Consider the following 10992-nt stretch of genomic DNA (forward strand, 5'->3'; position numbering starts at 1 on the left):
TCTCGGCAAGGAACCTGTCCCCAGCTTAAAGGGACAGTTCACCCCAAAATGAAAAACATATTTTTCCTCTTACCTGTAGTGCTATTTATCCATAGATAGTTTTGGTGTGAGTTGCTGAGTTTTGTTGATATCGGCCGTAGAGAGGTCTGCCTTGAATACAATGGAACTAGATAGCACTCGACTTGTAGTGCAAAAAAATAAAAATGTAAACATTCAACAGCTATGTCTATTCCCAGAAATCATGACCCAGTTACTCAAGATAATCCCCAGACCTTGCTGTGAGCAGTTTCATCTAGGAACTATTTTCTTAGCAGCTAGTGGGTGTAGTTCAGTCGAAAGGAAATAGTTCCTACATGCTGCCTGCTGCTGCAGCTATAGCTACAGTAGCAGCTAGCGGGTGCAGTCCAGGTCAAAATAAAATAGTTCACGCCAAAATGATCTAGATGGATAAACGGCACTACCGGTAAGAGGGAAAATGTGTATTTTACATTTGGGGGTGAACTGTCCCTTTAAAGTGTAGCAGTCTTTTCTTCTCCATGAGTCTCCCGGTCCACTGAGACGGCACTGCAGTGAGCTCCATGCAGAGAGGAGGAGCAGCAACACTGCTGGGCTGATCCATTTGAACATACAGTCACTAGTAACCAACCAAACATCATCCAGCATGAAGAAATCAATTGCTTTGATGCCATGAGAAGATTAGGACATGTTCTCTGTGATACACAATCAAGATGTAAAAATGAAAATGAAATAAATGAAATGAAATAAAGAAACATCAATTTGAAAATAGAGGGAGCCATGACACTTATATTATCACGGCCCCTCTATTTGCAAGATTTCAAGAAACTAGTAAATATATTCTTAAAATAATTTTTTTATTTCATTTTTATAATTCATAATAATGACGTCTTACTAAACTGCAGACTGCTTGACTAGTGTTTAACTATTTCTTATTTGTCAGGATACAAGAGATCATCAGGCAAAAATCGTTTCTTTTTGTTGTTGTTTATTTTGCACTATTTTGGAGGTTTGCAACACTGGAGCGTTCTTATGCAGATTATGATGATGATGATGATGCATATATGCTTTACGGCATAGCCTATCATGAACCTAACCATGAGTCGGTAATAATTCCCGGTCGGAAAAAGGCACTTGCAGCTTCAGATGCTGTCGTCGATTTCTCTTACACATCTGTAATTCCAGGCTTTACAACTGTCTCACTTAAACCTGGGAGTTTCATCATGTCACTGCCTTGACGTGCACTATTCTCATTCCCTATTTTAAGTTGACTTTAGTCTTTGGCATTCAACCACAGAAAACGATACAACAGCTGTCCCAGGTCGAACCGCTATCACCGTTTTGTCTAGTTTGATGGCAATGGTGTCAGGTGTCAAGTTCACTCTGATTCTGATGGCTCCAAACATGCAAAGCGTTCAGCAAAAAGGAGGGCAAAGATTTCAGCTAAATGCCTTAAACATGTCGTCCCCTCAGCATCGTCTCCCCCGCATGTTTTAGGCCCAGACTTGAAACGACATCAAGCCGGAACCATGGTTTCCTTCTTCACCTGTCGCCCCATAACTGTCAAGTGAATGTATTCGCATTTTGCCAAAGACTTAGTTCTTGTTACTGTTTATTTACAGCCCGCCTTTATGCATCAGGAGAGCAGTATTATTAGGAAAACACACATTGTTCATGATGAAAGTATATGTATAAATTCTATGCAGTGCAGAGATGGTCATCATATGCATATTCAGCTGTAAACCTAAAGTTAGGTGGACTTTATTTAATATTATGTTATTTACAAATTGTTAATTTGTAGAAGGAATTTTTTGTGTGTGACGTGAAGACACTTCTCTGTAAATACAGTAAAAAAAAAAAAGAAGTCATCCTTGTCCATCGGTATTATCACTTTCATTATACTGGTCTCACTTGTACAATAATAAAAGTGTCTGAAATCTTTTACGCAAAGGGGCTGCATTGTGTTTCTGATTGTGGATGATCAAGGGTCAATTGGTTTTAAGTTTTAACAGCAAGACTTAGACAACTTCAACACAGAGACATACAAGAATTAAACGAGTGAGTATTACCATGGCACAACTAAAGACACAGGGGGAAATGAGTCAGTTTACTCCTATTTGGTCCCAATGCTCAGATGAAAAATGTGTCTAAGCTTGATGTCATTTATCTAACACTATACAATGTCAGTAAAGTATACATATAAGGAGTACAACATTGTGTTTGAGATGGCAAATGACTTGGGTCTTCACAGATTGCTGACATCCAAACAAAGACAAAGTTGAAATAAACAACACACTGTAATGAATAGAGGCGTTTAATGGGAATGTTTGGAGATAAATGTATTTACTCTCCAGGTATAAAGATCACATGCTACATGGGAGGGCGACACTGAGAATGCCTGTGAGTGTTTTCTCCATGTTTTGGATCACTGAGCAGCACATAAAGTGTTTAACCTCTCTACGCTTTGTAAAGATGAATTAATTTCTCCAACAGTGTGCCTGAATTCAATTTGTGCTAAGTTGCAGAGAGAAATTTATGCATGAAATCCCTCTTAGAGCTTATTTTCACTCTTTTACTTCGATAATCCCTCCACCACTGTCGCTCTGTATGACTTCGTTATATCATTATTGATTTACAACAAGTGGACACCGTTCTGTTTAGCGGGGTGCGATTTGCAAAGGATTCTGGGTGGTGTACATGATAACATAGGAGGTATGAACATCTCAAATAATGTCAAGACATTTTTGACTTTATTGGATGAGTGAGAATGGAAATTTATAATGTGGCCGTTATGATCCTCAATCAGTGATTCAGCCTTTCATGTCAAGGCCGTCACCATCATGCCATAGCACCAAACACCATTCTCAATAGAGTGTTTTAATGCTCGTAACATTGACTTTGACTTGACTCCTTTCGACTTGCCCAATATGCAACCGCAGCAGTGATATCGCAGCCAATGAAAACCATTAGCGGGTAATGAATGAGAATAGTTAGGTGGCACACACTCAACTTATATCACCCATTACAATGTCCACACAATCACCCAAATGACAATGTCTTCCAGAGGAGAGAAGAGCGAAGGTTCCTCCGAAAGGTTCTGGGCTGGATGGTTGAGTTGTTTGGTGCACTCTGATCCCCCTCCCAGTCCACGAGGAGAGAGACCCTTTCACTTTGGAATTCAATTTCTCTGCCTGTTGTTTATTTCATAGCTCCCCTGTGAAGCATCAAAAGCTGATGTTCTGTCAGCCTCTAACTGTCGTAGATGTTTGTCATTCACAGCCCTTGTTAAAGGAGGGGGAGAGAAAGAAAAACTTGACTCCTTCCCAGCTGAGAATTCCCAGTAGTAGAATTATTCTATTTAGATGGAAACTTTTTTGTCACTCTCCTGTCTAAATTGGCATATCTGGCTCTCTCGCAGAAACCAATAAACTGTGAACCTGGATGCATCTGTCAATCAAGCTCATCTTTGCTGCAGCATGCCAGATGACAACATCAACAGGAATATATACTGTGTGTGTGTATATATATATATATATATATATATATATATATATATATATATATATATATATATATATATATATATATATATATATATATATATATACTGTATATAGTGGTAAAATAATCTGATTGGCTCTCATCAGAATACCATCTCAAAAAGCACCTGTCACTGTCTTTGCTCCTATAAGGAATGAAAATCAATAGGAAGTGAAGTTTCCTTCGCTGACCTAATCTAAGTCCAACCTTCTTGAGTATCAGAGTTGCACTTCAAAGTTCAACGCTGTAGAAGTTCAAGCAAAATGGTTTTAATTCAGATGAAAAACTTGCTCAGTAATCAATCAAGTTAATGGCGAGTAGTGAAATGTTGATTTACTGTACAGTCTATACATGAAATGCACTGTTTGTTTCATCTCAGGGCTTTAATCTAATTCTACAAAATATATAAAAACATAACAATCTAGTTATACTCTATAGCTTTTTTTGTTCACTGTGTCACTCTGACACATTAATATGATTATTTCTCATTGCATCAGCAGTAATTATCCTAATGTATAGAAAGAGTTAACTCAGTCGTCCTTGTTCTTGATCCATTTAAATGATGCTACTTCATCCAATAGATTGCTCCTAAGGATGTTGAGTTATTATGCCTCAAAAGACATTAGGAAAGTATGTATACTGTATATCGACCGTCCAATCTGTTGTGTACATTGACATTCTACATTCGTCTCTACATGAAATTGAAAATTAAAGATCCATTGAATTATGTTGGATTACATACCACTGCATTTGCAAGAAATAATTTTAAATTAAAATATACACTGGGATAAATTCCCTCTCTAATCAATAGAACTGTGCTATTGATAGTATTCTGTTACATCACCACACGGCCATCTTGGTAGGAAAATAGCAGGTGATTGTAATCAATTAACAGGTGATTACAATCAAGTGACATAACCAGCCAATGAGCTGTGTGTATTGTAGCGCCATATTGGTAGGAAAATGCTTGTGACGTCATGGGAATACTATGAATAGAAAGTGTACTAACTCCCATTCCCATCATGGTTAGGGATAATTGTGTGAAAAGCACTAAGTTGTTGTCTCAAGTGTTGTGTTGTGTCATTTACTGACCTATTTGTTTCCATTTTTATTAATATTTCCCCCCAGAATATTATCTGCATGTATAATGCTGTATCCTTTGGATAGCCATTGCACTGGTTCATAGTATCAAATCAATACAAGAGTGTCTACAAAAAGATCCAGTGAATAATGTTGATGGCATCTAAGAGGAAGGCAGTTGGCACTCTGGGTCTGGGAGGATGGGAGGAGGTGTGTCAGATGGTGCACAGGTATGGGAGGAGGTGTGTCAGATGGTGCACAGGTATGGGAGGAGGTGTGTCAGATGGTGGACAGGTGTGGGAGGAGGTGTGTCAGATGGTGCACAGGTATGGGAGGAGGTGTGTCAGATGGTGCACAGGTGTGGGAGGAGGTGTGTCAGATGGTGCACAGGTATGGGAGGAGGTGTGTCAGATGGTGCACAGGTGTGGGAGGAGGTGTGTCAGATGGTGCACAGGTGTGGGATGAGGTGTGTCAGATGGTGCACAGGTATGGGAGGAGGTGTGTCAGATGGTGCACAGGTGTGGGAGGAGGTGTGTCAGATGGTGCACAGGTATGGGAGGAGGTGTGTCAGATGGTGCACAGGTGTGGGAGGAGGTGTGTCAGATGGTGCACAGGTGTGGGATGAGGTGTGTCAGATGGTGCACAGGTATGGGAGGAGGTGTGTCAGATGGTGCACAGGTATGGGAGGAGGTGTGTCAGATGGTGCACAGGTGTGGGAGGAGGTGTGTCAGATGGTGCACAGGTATGGGAGGAGGTGTGTCAGATGGTGCACAGGTGTGGGAGGAGGTGTGTCAGATGGTGCACAGGTGTGGGAGGAGGTGTGTCAGATGGTGCACAGGTATGGGAGGAGGTGTGTCAGATGGTGCACAGGTGTGGGAGGAGGTGTGTCAGATGGTGCACAGGCCGGTGTGGGCTGCAGCACATGCACTGATCAGGTTCACATGTAATAGATCGAGGTAATACCACACAAAGATTTGGACAAGAATAGGAAGGCCTACAGTTTCAGACCTTCATGTATTATACAGCCGACCTCATCATGCAGAACTTCAAACTGCAGTGGCAGATCTCCGACTGGTGACCTTTTACAGCCGTACTCCTACACCGTCTGTGTGCTCGTAGGCTACAGCGCTTCCCTGAATACGCTATAGCAACCAAATTATAATTTGGTTACTGGTGTGTCAAATGTACAATAAATCCTGGGGATGTTATCATTTGCAATGACATGCCAAGAACGGGGGGAGGGTGGGGGTGGGGGGGGGGGGTGGATGGGAGTCTGAGAAAATATGAAAATGTATTTCACATCTTTATATCTGAATACTGGGTTTGACGTTATGAAACAGGAAATAGATCTGCTGCTTTATGTGCTGTATCTAATTGGATATGGCGATATATAATACGATTCTCCAGTATCCATCAATTCCTGTGTTAGACCTGTTTGCATGGCGGTGTCAGTGGGGCAGCCTAGCTTGTTATGATGCCTGAGCAGCAATTATGAGGTAATTTTGGACTCTTGCTGTGAGGCCGTCCAGAGGAGACTTGAGGGGAGGTTCCTAATGAGTGAGCAGTGATTGATTGAACATAATAAGTGGCCTGCGTGACGTGAAGTGTGTGAGAAAAGGAGGGAACGGTGGTGGTGGTGGTGGTGGTGAGGAAGGGGAGGGGGGGGGGGTCCTCGACTCGACGTGTCAGAATGACAGCATATTTCCAAACGCAGCAAATGACCCCGGCTATTACACCTATTATGGTAGGTGAGCACCGCACCTCAGCCAAAAGCAGGTCGCTGAGCTGGGCTGTGCCAGCGTATCTGCCAGCATGCAGCCCCAGCCAAACCTCATTTACCCTTCAGCAGTAAATAATTATCCTAATGGCGATGTGTGATACATGATGCAATTAAAGCCTAATGCAATGCGCCTCACTTAGTGAATGTGTCAGGGACCACATAACAGGAGTGGTGGTCCAGCCAGCAGTGTGGGGAGAGGGGAGCGGGGGGGGGGGGGGGGGGGACCGGCTATACCGGACTGGCCAGTAATAGGGATATCCTCCAAAGCAGACAGACGAGCTCCCCTAATCAGCTGGATCTGTCAGCTTGGTGTGTTTGTTTGCAACCCAGGGAACCCTGAAATATTCAGAGAGAGAGAGAGAGAGGGGAAAGAGAAGGGGGAAAAAACAACATTTGATGCGCCGGCTATTCCTGTTCGAGACCTCCACAGAGAAGAAGGAATAATAGAAGTGGGTAGAGAGAGAGAGAGGAGAGGAGAGGAGAGGAAAGGAGAGGAGAGGAGAGGAGAGGAGAGGAGAGGAGAGGAGAGGAGAGGAGAGGAGAGGAGAGGAGAGGAGAGGAGAGGAGAGGAGAGGAGAGGAGAGGAGAGGAGAGAGGGCAGAATCATCAGCCCCCATCCTCTTCCCCTAACCCCAGCTTCTCCTCCTGCTAGCTCCCCTCACCCCCACACTCCCAACAGCCCAGTCACTGTCAGGCCAAACACATGATGAATTGCCCTGTCAACACAATTCATTCAGGGACCAATTAATTCAGCAGAAATGAACTAGAGCCATCAGTCGCTGAAAAACTCCGAGCAGAGAGAGCAAAGTAGCTCTCTTTGGAAGAAGGGGAGAGGGTCTGTGTGAGCAAGAGAACGAGCGAGCGAGAGGGAGAGAGAGCAAGGGGAGAGCAAGAGGGAAGAGAGAGAGAGAGAGAGGAAGGGAGAGAGAGAGAGAGAGAGAGAGGAAGGGAGAGAGAGAGAGTGAGAGAGAGAGAGAGAGAGAGAGAGAGAGAAAGGGAGATGGTGCCAGGGGAGTGCAGTGGAAGTTAGCCTGACAGGAATTGGTCATTTAATGCTTTAGCGCACTGGAGACAGCCCCTGTCATACAGGAAGCCATGACAGGACTCCCCTGGTACTTTATTTATTAATTATCCAGAGCAGCAAGGGGCATTTAACTGTCTCACTCCAGGCCTGTCAACTCCACTTCCTGTCATGTCCCCTCCGTAAACAGGTCCTTTACAGCAGAGCCCAAATCAAAGCAGGGAAGAAAGAGCATAATAATAATGTAATTCTTCAGCGAACAGACAAATATTTTTGTTCTGAACGGTTGTTCACCAAATTTCAATTTTCATACTTCAGTTCCCTGTAAGTTACTGCTGTTCACAATCGATAGCAAAACACAATAATGTGCCTCCTGCTTCTTATGTGGTGTGAGAATATAAACACCTACATGTGATCAATGATATATGATGGGGCATCATTATGTCAGCCGATCAGCTGTCAACAGCGAAAGTGAAAACAGGTCAGGTGACAGATCACTCCCATGACGTCTTGACACAAACGCTCCTTCAACAACAAACACTCGTGTAAGAGAATGTTACCTATGTAACCTTTGCCCATGCATGTTCTGATGAAGAAGAATCATCAAATAAGTCTCATTTCACCAGGGTCTTCAAAGTCTGAGACTGTGGGCTTCCCCTCAGACAAAGCTTGGACAACCAACCCCTCCCTCCCCCCCACCCCTAATCATGATTATGTTATTCGATCGCATCGCAACTCAACAACGGAGCCAAGATAGCCTGATATTGCTGTAGACAGACATACTCCAGACTAGAAAAGGTCTGTCTGAAGGCAATGTATTTGTTTCTGACAGTGGGAAAACAGTAAAATTCCTGCAAACTACTATATCTCTGGATTATCTCTTGAACCAAATCACATACATTTAGGCTATTCTATCTTCCTTTGATAACAATAACTCATGGAATCATTCAATATCCATTCACTGAGCCTCCCCTGAAACCGTTTGGAGCCCCCCTGGAGGAGGCCCTCCCCCCACTTTGAAAACCTCTGATCTATACAATTCAATCCAGCATAGTCCAACGACCACTGACAGATGTCCTTATCAGTTCAAATTTGCGGGTAAGTCGATTTTGAATCTGAATCAGTGTGCTCAGCGATACAGTTTCCATTGGAATTTACTGCCATAACCTTTCCTTCTCAGTTGTGGTTTATCAACTGAAAGCCAGTCAAGTCGCCCTGCGCTCTTATATATATATATATATATATATATATATATATATATATATATATATATATATATATATATATATAATATTATGTGCCTTTTCACAAGGTTATGTGCCTGAGTCATAATGACCTTTCATTAAGCGACATTAGCCTCAAATCATAACAGCACAGCAATGCAGTGGGGACTGGCCCATGGGTATAGTGTCAAGTAGAGGTCTGCTGAAGAAAATGAGTGCAAAAGTGAATAACACTGGTATTTTTCTTTAGCATGATGATAAGGTTCAAAGCATGAAATCTACCCACCTATTGAAAAATATATATTTTCTGAGGGGATACAATTTGCTGAGTGTGGTTTTCATTTATGGGAGAGGTGCCACACCACCGACTGAATGCAGTTGCTGTGCAAATACTGTGCGGGACTATTTAGGCGCAGAAACGCAAGATGGCAAATATTCAAAATAGGGTATTATATAATCGTATTATTGCACTGATATGATATGGTGATCTGGGATAAACCTTCACGTGTTGCTGCTACACATTGTTGGCTATGAGCCAAAGTAGGTAGAAAAAATTGTTTTGCAGGGATTTTGAGATTTTGAGTGATTTCGGTTACGTTCATCTCCGTAGTACATCGTAGTGAATCATTATTTTCATAAAACAAAAGGGCAAAGTGTATTATTTTTTATGGTTTTGGTGGAAGGCCACTATTAAAGCCTATCATGTTTTCCCTTTAGACACAGCATAACAGATTAAAACAATCAGAACTTTTGATCTGCGAGAGCTACATCTCAGTCATCCAAAAAATGTTATAGGGGCGAGGTTCTAATTTATGGAAATATTTTAATAAATTAAAATGACAGATTTTCACCATGTGAAGGGTTTTTGCAGGCCACCACATGCATGCACGCACACGCACGCACACGCACGCTATATCATCATTTAAACGTCTAAAATTCCCTCCTACTAAGCTGATCTTTTTCTTTTCTTTTCTTTTTGTATCATTCTGTTTATGTTTACAGGAATATTGTCCATATGCACTGTGGCTCTGACCTTTGACCTCCTTACTATTAGTTGATTAATGCTCTAAGAATTGTAGCTTATTGTTGCACTCAGCACTCCTCTAGTTAAGCCTGTAAGGCAGCGGTGTCAAACATACGTCCCGGGGGCCAGAACCGGCCCGTCAAAGGGTCCAATCCGGCCTGCAGGATGACTTTGAAAAGTCATCCTTCCATCCAATTTTCCAAGCTCAGGATTTGACACCACAAATCTTGAATTGAAAAGAATCAACAAACTTTTCTAAATGTAGTGTCTGGCTCAGCCGAAAAGAAAACTAGAGTGACGTTAAAAAAGATGATTAGCTATAGCAAGGGTTTGGCCTAAAATAAGTGTCCTCAAAACTTCCAAGCTAATATGCAGGCGGCTATACTGCAGATTGAGAGCAATTGAGTGGGGCTACAACTGCTGTAGTGTCTCCATGCGGTCGCTGCAGTACTGTTTTGTCTGCTGGAAACTCAATGAGTCTGTGGTTGACCTATCCAGTCAAAGGTTTGATCTTTCTCTATTGTGTCGTGTTGATCAGGCAGTAAATATTTGATGGACTCTTTTCTTCTGTGCATCCCGGTGTAACAGGAGGATGAAGTGGCAGCTGGGATGCTGCTGCTAATGCCATCAGGTATTCCTTACAGAGATCAGCAAATGCAACCTAAGGACAATCAGCCTCCACGCCACCTGACAAATTCCCCGTGCCTAACAGCATCACGCAGCGGCACTTCACAACACTCATGGGATCCAAAAGTACAAAGACGCTATACACGAAGGAGACGCTGAATGATTTATCATCCAAAAACTCATCTAGTGTTCAATCCTCACAGCGACATGGGGCGTCGCAACCTTAAGTAAACAGCTCCAGGAGAGCTTGATCATCCAAAAACACCACTCGTGCTAAATCCACACACAAACCAAAACAAGCAGCGCACAGCATCGAAAGCTGATCTTCACACTGCAAGTTTGAAACAAAGGCGATGAATCTAGAGGAAGGCAGAAATAAGGAGATGTGCTACGGTATATAATTAATTAAATGAGACTAATTAGGAACATGAGAGCAGGTGCCAGGCTATGGGCTGACAGCACAGACAGCCAGACAACAGGAAGGGGGAAAAAAAAACTCTGGGTAAGGGGTGTAACGTGACAAGAGGAGGGACAAAGCAACTTTCTGCATTTTGTCACATGAAACCTCCAAGGAATATATGTGACAGAAACTGTAGACCCAGACGCCATGGGGGTCTTTCCTTTGTTTATGACAGATTTTCATTTGGAGGTTTATGCATACGCGAGATTTTACTCCTCATTT

Source organism: Poromitra crassiceps (genome assembly GCF_964638095.1).
Source record: "Poromitra crassiceps genome assembly, chromosome: 4".
In the NCBI taxonomy this organism is placed as follows: domain Eukaryota; kingdom Metazoa; phylum Chordata; class Actinopteri; order Beryciformes; family Melamphaidae; genus Poromitra; species Poromitra crassiceps.